Consider the following 7,726-nt stretch of genomic DNA (forward strand, 5'->3'; position numbering starts at 1 on the left):
CTGTCGGATCACGCTGGAGGGCCGCGACACGACCGAGCTTGCCCTCCGCTACTTCCTCCTGCGTCGGCGGGCCAGAAGTTTGTAGATCGGTGGCTGTTCGAGGCGGCGGCTGGATTTGGCGTTTCCGGCCACCGGTAGCTGCGCCAAGCCATGGATTGGTCGGGGAGCAGCCCGCGCATCCCCGGCAAAGCCCCAGCCCCGCATGCAAGTACGTGTTCGTCATGTAGCCGTCTCCGCCACCGGTTTGCCGGCAAGGATTCGGCCGGCCGTCCGCCGGGCTCGGCGCTCGCGCAGCGGCTCGTCGGCTCGCCCATGCCGCTAATACAGTGCAACGACTACACACGGACAGTGGTGCGGCTAACATCTGGCACGCCGAAACACCCCGGATGGGTGTTCTTCAAATGCGAAAACGACGGGGTATGTGCTGTTTGCATTCGGTTTTGCCATTGTATTCTTCGGTTCGATTGCGATAGCTCATTTTGAACATCGTCGTGTGTGTAGGAAGATAGATGCTCATTTTGGTTTTGGAAAGGAGAATACATTGATTTATTGATAGAAAGAAACTTAATAGATGTTTGTGCATTCCTTAGTAGAATTGCAACTAATGATGCGGCTGCATATGCAATTAATTAGAGAAGAAAGTAGAGAGGAAGCAACGTCTACTTCTTTGGAACAAAAAAAAAGAAGAATGCAAGATCAAGAATCCGTAGATCAACAAGTGTATGGAGAAGATATTGCTCCAACTAGTGGGAGCAGTTATGAAAGTTGGATATCTTCTGAAATGCATAATTATGGTTATTGTTTTTTTTTGGTCTTGCTATTCTAGCAAAGATTTGGTGAATTACCATGTATCCAATGCCATTGAAGGAACTAAAAAAGAGCAAAGAAATGCATTTTCATGTGTGAAATTTAAATGCAAAATTTGTATCTGCGGGCCGGCGGGAGCTAACCCCGCAAAGCCGACTCGTAAAAGAGCATATTCCGTGAATATCCTTTTTTGCAGGGTCTGACTCTGACGCCGCCCATGCCGGCCCGCAAAGCCGTTTTTCCGCGAACTGTGAACGCATTTTGCGGGTCAGTGTTATACGAGGTCTACTAGAGATGCTCTAAATCAAATACGGTTGATACAGTAGGGTAAGATTGCCTAATAATCACCTATAGAAGGTATGATACATCACCATATCAATCTCAACAATCCAAATCAGATCAGGTTGATACGGTAGGGTAAGATTGCGTAATCACCTATCCAAGGTATGTGCTTTAAACAATTTTTCAACCACTAGACATCTTTTAAAAGATTTTATTTATCATGAGAGCTTGTGTAGTGTCTTTTCATGTCGCATTAGCTACTTTTTCTGTTTTCCTGAAAATAATAAAATTAATTGAATTAATAATGTCAACCAAGCTACCAGCTTCATAACTAAATATAAGAAGTTTTTGCAGTTGTAATTTTTAATGCCAAAACTAAGTAGTGAGACACAATTGATGGCATAAATGATAAAACCCCTTTAAATTAAACTGGAAAATGTCTTATTAATAGGTCAGACATCAGATCTCATTCTCCTCCGTGACGCCGTACTTGAATATGATCTCGTGACCAACTCATAAGATCTCGCGACCAACTCATGGCTCTGGCACATGGATAGCAAGCTTCAGCTTCCATGCACCACTGTCCATAGCTAGTTCTTTGGTGATACTTCAATCCTTCAGGTCTCTCTTAACGAACTCCTCCCATGTCAAATTCGGTGTATCCCGACCTCTCTTAACATTCTCCGCACGCTTTAGCCGTCCGCTACGCACTGGAGTTTCTGAAGGCCTGCGTTGAACATGCCCAAATCATCTCAGACGATGTTGGACAAACTTCTCTTCAATTAAAAATAATGCACTTAACTGTCACAAAAAAATAATTCATTTAAAAATGACACTGAAATTAATCAATAGATAAAATTCCGCACGTCGATGTCCGCTTAAAGAAAAATACTAGGAAGTCAACACAAATCTAGAAAAAAAAATAAAAGGTCACAAAAATACCAAAAAAGTTGGACAATTGGAAAAAATGAATCAAGTTTTTTTACTTTGCCAAATATTGATACTGGTGAAACTTGAGAAGAGAAAATGGCTCAAGGTTCCTTGATTATTCTATTAGCAAGCTTCCATGACTTCTATGAAGCCCAGGGCCGGCCCTGGGGCATGGGCAGAGGGGCGACGGCCCAGGGCCCAGGCCAGAGGGGGGCCCATGATGTAGTACACATATAGTATAGCCCAGCAAAAATATAGACAAGAGAAAAATTATGAGAGGAAGAAAACAAGATGGGCTCGACCCATTGGATCGCCTGATAATGCATACCGAAGCGTCGCGCATGCAAGTCACAGCCACTCGATGCACGCGTACGTGTGAAACAAATCAATCGGAATGTCTGGCTTTTCCTTTCTTCTTAAAAATAAAAAAATCTGACTTTTTCCATTCGTCACTCGTCGGTTCTTCTTCGTCGTCTCATCAGCCCGTCGCTCCGTCGTTCCTCGCTCGGTGCCTCAGCCGCTCATTGCCACCGCGGCACGCAGCAATCCGACAACTCGGCTTTCCAGCAATACGGCAATACATATGTATGTGAACGCAGGTCTGTACCCAATATTCATGTTCGGATGTTCCTGATCTATTCATCCATCCCTAATTTCAGTAGTTTCTTTAGTACGTATATTAAACTATTCATCCACGATTCATCCCATGAAGTATCTAAATTTTTATGTATAATTTTCTAATTCAATCTTTCATAGTATGTATTCAATAATCCTAATTTTTTGTCATTCTGTGTACATGTCTAGGGTTCTGATCATCCGATCTATAAATTTCTAATTCGTTGTCTACTCTTTGCTTCGTAATATTAGGACATTAGCATGCCATGTTGCCTAAGAAGCATTTGTCGGGTGCTGAAAAAAGAAAAAGAAAGAAAGAAATACATCTGAAAATTCAACCACTTAAGGGTTCTTTGACAAAGTATTTTACATCTTCAAGTATTGTTGATGTCAGTGAAGAACATAGGCAAGGAACTAATCCCGAGCATGAAAATTCAGATGTTAAGGTCAATGAAGATTGTGAAAATATACAGAGCAGCAAATAAATTTGTTTCCTATTTGAGGTAATCATGTCATGTTTGTTTTATTTTGCATTGTCCAATAACTATTGTAGTCAAATTTCAAACTAAAGATGTGTGGTTGAAAATTTAGTTTTAGTATTATGCAAATGAAGTTATATATATATATATATATATATATATATATATATATATATGTATCACGCAAAAACACACACACACAGTCTTAGGACATAAAGGACTCATGTCGTCGAGTTCGCCTAGGGCCTCCCGAAGCACAGGGCCGGCCCTGATGAAGCCCAAAATGATCCTTGAAGTTTCTTGACTTTATTATTGTGGCGGCTGACCTTCAGACCTTCTAGTTCTTGTTTAGCACACAAAGTTGCATGAGGATATAGCCGTACTCTACAAGTAAAACACTGGTCCGTCTTTGACTCGAGCTCTAGCTCTAGCTTGACTCCATCAGCTTTGGCACGCATGACAATTCGGCTCATGCTGCCGTGCTCTGCCAAGTGAGCCTTACAGAAGTCAAATTAGCCGTCTAGGCACGGCAGGGGATGCATAAAGCCATTGATATGGATGTTGCTTTGTAGCGTAAGCACGATTAGTTCTTGAACAAAAGGTGAGCGTGATTATCTTATCTTAAAAACCCATGATGATCCAAACACCGGGAGTATAAAGTCCTAGTACGGTGTCGGGATTGACCCCTGATAGATTGGCTAGCAATTCAGCATAGCCTGGTCTGAGTTTTCTACGTACGATCAATTTAGACCATATTATGAGGAATTCACTCGATGATTAGAGGAAAATGTGTGAATCAGGATGCGTCTTGGCCGGAGGGTACACACATGACCGGTCGCTTTTGGGGCGCCACATTTGGAAGACCGGTGGTGCACAATATTTGCCCTTAAGTAGGAGCCCAAGTGACGAGTTTTGTGCGGTGCTCAGTCCCTTAGCTTTCATTTTGGGCTCGCTGCAGATTATTATTATTAGTAGTACCCTTTTGTTAGATGAAACTGATGGATTAGCTCCTCTAATCACAGCCATTAGATGGCTTTAATTTTCATGCAAAAAAAAACCTACCACAAACCATAGAAGCACTTCTCAAATTTTGGTCATGCCAATTCTTGGGTAGGGCTAAAACCGAAAACACCCTATTAACTTGTAGATGGCGTGCAACTCTTTCCATTTTGTTGTCCAGATCACCCCTTTCGGATCTGTGTCTAGCTCACCAGTTTCAACTCGTCTATTTTGGCTATCCCGTGCTGCCTTTAATTATTAAATTCTCAAATGAAACACCTTATTATCCACCAAGTAATAGTCCAACTCTTATACCCAGTTTAATTAGATCCAATCTCTCCCACCCCCCTCCCACCGCGTGGGCGGCCGAGGGGCCCCAACCTTAGCCACTGGCCACTCCCCGTCCCATCCCATCCCTCCCCTCCGTCGCCGTTGGAGGAAGACGCCGGGCTAAGCCCGGGTGGCAGACGGCGGTGCCGGAGGAGCCTCTCCTTCTCGCGCGCGAGGGTGGCGTAGGGCATCGGGTGAGCAAAAGTGCATCCCAAATCCGAGCCTCCGCGCCGGTGGCTCGCTGCGGATGACTAGTGGCGGAGCCGTTGCATCTGGCTGCAGCGCTACGACACCTCGGATCAGCGGCGGCGTGGAGGGCTTTGGTGGGCTGCAGGTCAGCTGTGGGTGTGGTTCGCTCTGTGGTCAGATCTGATCTGGCCAGAGTGGCTTGCTAACTCCGCGGTGGCGGAGATCGGTGGTGGTTCGTACGCACGTTGCGAGACGGAGGTTCATCGAGCGGATCCGGGTGAAAACCTTGTTCTCGGCTTGTTGCCAAGACCGGCGATGGCATCACTCTTTTGTATTGTTGCCTTCTTGAAGGGATCGCCGAGGAGAAGCTTAAGACCTCTATCGGCTACCTCCGGGGAAAACCCTAGATCAGTAGATCGGATGACGATGACGCTCTGCTGTGTTTCCCCCTTGGGGGCGTCATTCTTGGAGGTGTACACGGGTTCGAGAGACCAGTGGACGACTTCTTTGGTGGAGCAGTGCTTCATCTTACTCTTTCATGGCGGCGGATCCCGGCGGCGTGGCGCAGTGGAGACTCGGCGTCCGATGCGCGGAGATGGACTCACGCAGGAGGAGGACGCTGTCTGGCGTCATGATGACGTCGATGGCAGAAAGGCCTGGTAAGGTCAGTGTGTTAGTTTCTGCTCTGAAGATGAATTCGTGGAAGACGGCGGCGACGACACATGAGAGTGCATCGGACCGGTTTGTACCCCAAATACAGTATGTGGCTCGGTTGGGGCCTCCGGCTTTAGATGTAAGGCTTTGATGCCATGTCTGTTTGGTTTTAGGCTCGGACTATCAGCACCCCTTCATCAAGTGGTTAGGAGTAGTGACAGTTCTTGCTAAGATGGTGGCTTCGGACAAACTGATGTACTACTTTCTAAGGTCTTTATGAATAATTAATAAAATAGTTGCATGCATCGCCCAAATGCAGAGTCCAAGGGCAATCCTTCTTTTCTAAAAAAAAAGTAATAGTCCAACTGTAACACAATTCTGACACAAAAATATTCAGGACAATTAGACCACAATAGAGAATTAATATGACAGTCTAAGATCATTTTTGCAAACATATGATAACAAAGATCAGGCATGGGTAGAACCATTGAAGAAAATCTGACAATCTAAGATCACTTTGGTAAAGAAAAAGAAATTTTTGCTCGAGTCAAACACGAAACAATTATGCCTTATAAGAGAAATAGAACATATCAGTACTTTTTCTTGTAATACAGATCTTTATTTGAATAAAGAAGCTGGCACTCGGTCATGGATGAAATTCCTTCGCATCCGAAAGACCGCAGCTGGGATTGCAAGTAGGACACTTTTTCTTGCAGTCGTCACTTGTGGCGAAACACGGGCTGTCGGGCTTGTTGAGGCAGCAGTAGCAGTCTACGCCAAATGGTGAATCAGGTGAACCACATTTCTTTCGGAGACAAAACTTCACATTAAGCTTGCTTTCACTGATATCACCAGCACTTGTCTTGGTATGATAATCCAGATCGGCCTTGCTTCCAGCCTCCAGACGACCTATTGCATATTTGAGTGTATATATCTGCGTCAGTTTGCTGTTTTAATTGAAAGGAAAGTTTTGGTTGGGGGTACACTGATTGAAAATGTAAACGATTCGCCTTTGTTCAAAATATGAAGGTAATGGCAAGAATACTCACACTCTGCAGTCCCTGCAACCCAGCCGATGAACAAGATGGCCATCACATAGGCGAAGCGGCTCTTTGTCATATTGATTCTTTGTATCTTTTCTTTGTATTGTATAGACGAGAGGAAGATGGTTTGAGGGAAACGCCACACTCGGGCGATCAGCTCGCGATTGATTTATATATCAAAGTTCAAGGACGTGAACAGGTAGGATAAGATTGCCTAATCACGTACAAGGTATCAATTAATTACCATATCAATCTCAAAAATAGAAATCAGATCGGGTTGATACGGTAGGGTAGATTGCCTAATCACCTATACAAGGTATGATATATTACCGTATCAATCTCAACAATCCAAATCAGATTGGGTTGATACGGTAGGGTAAGATTGCCTACTCAACTATACAAGGTATGCTACATTACCATATCAATCTCAACAATCCAAATCAGTTTGGGTTCATACGGTAGGGTAAGATTGCCTAATAATCACCTATACAAGGTATGCTACATTACCATATCAATCTCAACAATCCAAATCAAATCGGGTCGATACGGTAGGGTAAGATTGCCTAATCAACTATACAAGGTACTATGTGCTTTAAACAATTTATGTTGATTGATTTTTAACAAGTCGTGTGGGACCACTAGACATGTTTTAAAAGATTTTTTTATCACGAGAGCTTGTGTAGTGCCTTTTCATGTCGCGTTAGCTACCTTTTCTGTTTTCCTGAAATAACAAAATATAGTGAATTAACAATGTAAACCAAGCTACTTCTCCTTTTGTTTTTTTGGGGAAAAAAATTCTGATTTATTCATCAATTGTCAAGGCAGTACAAAAAACACCAGAAGTAAAAAAAATACATTCAAGTATGTAGACCATCTTTTTTTAGAAAAGGAGGATGACCCCCGGCCTCTGCATCTGGGCGATGCATACGGCCACTTTATTATTATTCTCACAAGACCTTACAAAGTCATACAACAGCAAGACTAAAGCCACCGTCTAAGCAACAGTTGTCGCTACACCTATCCAATTGATGAAGGGGCGCAGATAGTCTGGGTCTAATACCAAACAGACATCGCAGCCAAACCTAAACATCTAAGACCTGAGGTCCCAACCAGGACGCCTGCCGGGTATGGGGCACCTACCAGTCCGGCGCACTCCTCAACCAGGACGCCTGCCGGGTATGAGGCCGCCGCAGCCACGTGCCATCAATCCATCTTCAGAGTTGTAATGTTGCATGAACCGTGCCAGGTCTCTCTGCCATCGACGCCACCACGACGCCAGGCAGCGCCACCATCCTGCGCTCGTCCATCATCACACGCCCACCGGCGAGACCCCCACTGCTCCATGCCGCTGGCCGTTGTCGATGTGCCAGATGACACGCCGCTCCTCCGACGCGAACA

The 7,726-nt window shown here is 44.6% G+C and overlaps 1 long non-coding RNA gene across 1 annotated transcript; it reads right to left on the reverse strand.

Annotated features, from left to right (window-relative positions):
- Window positions 1-5,835: 5,835 nt before the first annotated feature.
- On the reverse strand, window positions 5,836-6,465 carry LOC147973347 (uncharacterized). The gene is made up of 2 exons (XR_015603643.1): window positions 6,335-6,465; window positions 5,836-6,194 (listed from the first exon to the last, which is right to left on the reverse strand). It is a non-coding gene; the product is annotated as an uncharacterized LOC147973347 (long non-coding RNA).
- Window positions 6,466-7,726: the final 1,261 nt, after the last annotated feature.

The sequence above is a fragment of the Triticum urartu genome, chromosome 5A (assembly GCF_056163025.1).
Source record: "Triticum urartu cultivar PI428250 chromosome 5A, HENAU_Tu73, whole genome shotgun sequence".
Taxonomy (NCBI): Eukaryota; Viridiplantae; Streptophyta; class Magnoliopsida; order Poales; family Poaceae; genus Triticum; species Triticum urartu.